The sequence below is a fragment of the Zophobas morio genome, unplaced genomic scaffold (genome assembly GCF_036711695.1).
Source record: "Zophobas morio isolate AGI-343-1 ecotype UQ-CSIRO unplaced genomic scaffold, CSIRO_AGI_Zmor_V1 ptg000008l, whole genome shotgun sequence".
Taxonomy (NCBI): Eukaryota; Metazoa; Arthropoda; class Insecta; order Coleoptera; family Tenebrionidae; genus Zophobas; species Zophobas morio.
Window position 1 is genome coordinate 5,397,020 of NW_026972113.1, and position 5,107 is coordinate 5,402,126.

Genomic DNA, 5,107 nt, shown 5'->3' on the forward strand with positions numbered 1-5,107 from the left:
AGTGTGCGACGGGTGGTACTAATGCAGTCGCTGCTAGCTGCGGTAAAAGTACTAACTTACCTTTCTCTTCTTGTCTCGCGAAGGTATCCTTCGACGATAATACCGTTTCGCGGATTTATTGTTGTACAGTAATTGGGTTCTGTTGTGTTTCTTTTTGGATGATTCGCATTTTTTCGCGTGGAATAAGGGAGATCGGTATCGCGAGCGGAAATCGTTTTGGATTCAGGGCTCTGGGGTATTGTGTGCGAATTAATGGGGCTTTGATGTGCTTGGTGGGAGATTTACAAAGAGAATTGTTGTGTGGAAGATTTATGAGAGATCGAGTGGTATTTTAACTAAATGTCTGTGATGAGTAGTACTATGATAGTGGTACGGGTGGGGCATTTCTCAATGTTCGTGGTAACTTGATACAAAGGTTGCGTCTGTGGCGAGGTTTGTCACGGTTTGGGAATTTGTTTCATGTCTCCGGATACTTGATGACGTCATTTTTATTAATAAAGTTTTGATTAACTTATTTTATTCACATTGTAAATTTCAAATCAAGTGACATTATTGACACTCACATTTATTTTAATACCAAATATAGTAAATATAGAAATAAAAAATCCCTTTCTATTTTAGGACTTTCTTACATACGATGTGTTCCCATTTTCTTACTTACGCGACGCCACTGCTCCATTTCTTTCCGAAGGAACCATCGCCTATGCAACCAACAATACACCGTCCTAGATCTAGTAACATTATCTTTATCCCCAACCTTGACACCTGAAAAAATCCTGCTCAGAAAAAGCCTAGTGTTGGACATAATCGACATATTTCACTAATCGAATGAATCGAAATAATCGTTTAAAATAATCGAATAATCACTCGAAAATTAGATTATTGTCCAATCTGAATCGAACATTCAATTACGATTTATTTATTGATTGAAAATAGTTTCAATGTCAGTGGTCCGTATTCTTTTCCCTTAATTAATATTTAGAGACGTTCGTTATTTTTTTTTTCTCTTTGATATATACTTTTATCATATTCTTTTCTCACTCATTGTAATTTATTTCAATATTTATTTCAATAGAGTGCTCAACGGGAAAAATGTAGACATGTAAATTTCTCGGTATACACTTAACTTCGACTGTTTATGTTTATACTTCGACCGAATTCGACTTTTAGCACGTTGAAACGTTTTTCTTATTTTTATTTGTTTATTTTTAAAATCTTTGGAAATCCCCAACTTTTTAAAAAATAACTTTAAAAATGGGCTAAAAGGTTAATAAAGTGCATAAAAAAAATGTACGACAAATTTTGACTTTTATTTTATAAAATTGGTCTCTCTATATTTTTGGCGTTTCTAAATTTTGTCGATTAATGTATTTTTTAATTTTTCGTCTTTCCGATTTCTCGATTTCTCAATTTTTCGATTTTCAAATTTTCAATGTTTAATTTTTGGGATTTTTCAATTGTGGAATTTCTCAATACGTATTTCGATTTTGTAAATTTCCAATTTTTCGAATTTTTAAATTTTAGATTTTTCTTTTTTTTTGTTGTTTCGATTTCTGTCTTGCGATTTTTCGATTTTTCAATTTTTCGGAATTAATTTTTCAGTTTTTCGATATTTTGATTTTCCAAATTTTCGATTTATAGGGTCTTTTAAGTTTAAATTTTTCAATTTTAAATTTTCCCATTTCTCAGTCTTGTGGTTTTTTGCCTTCTCATTTTTAGATTTTTAGATTTTTCGGGTTTTTTAAGTTCAAATTTTTCAGTTTTAAATTTTCACATTTTTCGCTCTTTAGCTATTTCGATGTCTCAATTTTTCGATTTCTCTGTTTAAGTTTTGGAATTTTTCAATTTTGGGATTTTACCAGAAATCTATTTTTAAATTTTTAGATTTTTGGACTTTGATTTTTTGATTTTTACTTGATTTTACGTGGTTTTAAATTTTCGATTTTTCGATTTCGATTTCTCGAGTTTTTCGATAATAATTCATCTTTTCGATTTTTCGATTTTCCAATTTTTCAACCTTTCAGTTTTGGGATTTATGTATTTCAATTTTTGGTGTTTCTAAATTTTTGGATTTTTCGATTTCTGTGTTTAAGTTTTGTGATTTTTCTAGAATTCGGTTTTAACATTTTTAGATTTTTCGACTTTGTTTTTTTTATTTTTTACTTGATTTTGCGAGTTTTTAAATCTTGCATTTTTCGATTTCGATTTCTCGATTTCTCAGTTTTTCAAAATTCATCTTTTCGATTTTTCAATTTATGTTTCTAAATTTTTGGATTTTTCGAGTTCTCAATTTCTTTATTACTGTATTTTTTAATTTTTCGGTTTTCAAATTTTCAGTGTTGAAGTTTTGGGATTTTCCAATTTTGGGATTTTACCAGAATTCTATTTTTAAATTTTTAGATTTTTCGACTTTGTTTTTTTGATTTTTACTTGATTTTACGAGATTTTATCTTTTCGATTTTTCGATTTTCCAATTTTTCAACCTTTCAGTTTTGGGATTAATGTAAAATTAATTTTTGGTGTTTCTAAATTTTTGGATTTTTCGATTTCTCTGTTTAAGTTTTGGGATTTTTCTAGAATTCGATTTTAAAATTTTTAGATTTTTCGACTTTGTTTTTTTTTATTTTTTACTTGATTTTGCGAGTTTTTAAATCTTGCATTTTTCGATTTCGATTTCTCGATTTCTCAGTTTTTCAAAACTCATATTTTCGATTTTTCAATTTTTGTTTCTAAATTTTTGGATTTTTCGAGTTCTCAATTTCTTGATTAATGTATTTTTTAATTTTTCGGTTTTCAAATTTTCAGTGTTGAAGTTTTGGGATTTTTCAATTTTGGGATTTCCCAATACGTATCTCGATTTTTAAATTTTTAGATTTTTCGACTTTCTGTTTTTTTTTATTTTTTGCTTAATCGATTTTTCAAAATTTTGTGATTTTAATAATAATAATAATAATAATAATAATAGTTTATTTACGGAAATATACCATTACAAATCACAACAATAGTTACACTTTACATATTTAAAGCATTCTTCAGCTCCCTCTTAAAAACATTAATTGACACACCACAAAAGTTCAGATCATTATACTCCATCGCCAGTTTAGCCATGCGGCATAACGGAGATTTTTGAGCATATAGTGTGCGATGGAAAGGCACTTGGAGCAAATGAGAACCTCTTGTGGCGCGATTAGGTACATGTAAAGAAAACATATTAAGAATGTCGGAACAATTTACACGGTTATTTAACACATTAAAAACAAAGCACAAATCAAAGTAATGGCGACGACTTATTAAGAAACTAAGCCCGAAATATTTAACTATGAGTTCGTAATTATTCTTATCAAATATAACATTTAGTTTAAAACATAAAAATTTAATGAACTTTCTTTGAATTTTTTCAAGTCTAGATATATAGAGCTGATAGTAAGGTGACCAAATTATACAGCAGTACTCTAATAATGAGCGAACATATGAGTTATATAAAATGCAAAAGACACGAAGGCTAGTAAACTCCTGACATTGTCTTAGAACAAATCCCAAGGTTTTATTAATTTTATTGACAATTTTATCAACATGTAGAGTAAAGGCTAATTTTGGATCTAACATTACACCCAAGTCACAAAAATATGCTACTTGTTCTACAACTACATCCGAAATATTATAATTGAATTCAGGTACTTTAACAATTTTTTTAGAGAATCTCATAGATTTACATTTGTGTACGTTAAGCTTAAGACTATTATCTGAACACCACATTTTAAACTTATCTAGGTCTTTTTGAAGTAAAATACAATCAAAGGGAGAATTGATAGCTCTAAACAATTTCAAGTCATCAGCATATAATAGAAAAAGACTGTTTTGAAATACATATTTTACATCGTTGACATATAATAAGAACAGAATAGGTCCCAAGTGGGAACCTTGCGGAACACCAGAACATGCATCAATTGATTTAGATAATATGCCATTAAATTCAACGTGCGACTTACGATTTGTTAAGTAGCATTCTATCCAGCCAAACAAAGGATCAAATATCCCAAAATGTTTTAATTTATTCATCAAATGTTTAATGTTGACTGAATCGAATGCTTTGCTAATATCAGTAAAAATACAATCAACTTCCGATCCCAGTTCATTCATATTAGTAACAAATTCCGTGAAAAGAAATAAATTGGTGGTAGTTGATCTCCCACTGAAAAAACCATGTTGCTCAGTAATAATAGTTTCTTTCACACTAGCAAATAAAATATCTGCAACAATTGCATCAAAGATCTTAGGAATAAATGATAATTTAGAGACACCGCGATAATTACTAATAATATTTCTTGAGCCACTTTTAAATATTGGTAAGATAAAGGACTTTTTCCAAGAATCTGGAAATACAGATAAAGACAATGATTTATTGAACATTATTTGAAGTGGATTAATCAGAGAAAGCAGACATTTTTTAACAAAGATCGCAGGAACACCATCTGGTCCTGGGTGACTAGAGTTATTAAAAGATTGCACTTTTTTCAAGATATCATCGTAGGTGATATGAATAAAATTTAAATCTAAAGCAGTATCACAGTAATAAGTATCACAGAAATTAACATCGGGATCAGGATGACTAAATACAGATTGAAAATATGATGCAAACAAGTCAGCTATGTCAAATGAAGAATGAGCTTCCACGTCATTATAATACATTGTTTTAGGAAAGCCACTGTTCTGTTTATTGGCTTTTACATAGTTCCAAAACATTTTTGAATTAGATATTATATTATTTTCCACCTTATCAATATATAATTGTCTACAATTGTGAATAGCCTCTTTACATTCGTATCTTAATTGAGCAAATCTTACGTAATCATAATGTGAATTAGATTTTTTATAATCCTTATGAGCTATTTTCTTCTGTATAATTAAAGATTTAGTAGAATTATCTATCCAACTGGGAAATTTATTATTATTTTGACATTTTTTTAACGGAATGAATGTTTCGATTACATAATTGATTATACTATAGAAAGCACTTTTAAATCTTTCATTTTTAGATTTTTCAATTTTTTTATTTTCTGATTCGTTGACGTTTTGATTTCTCGATTTTGTAAATTTCCGATTTTTC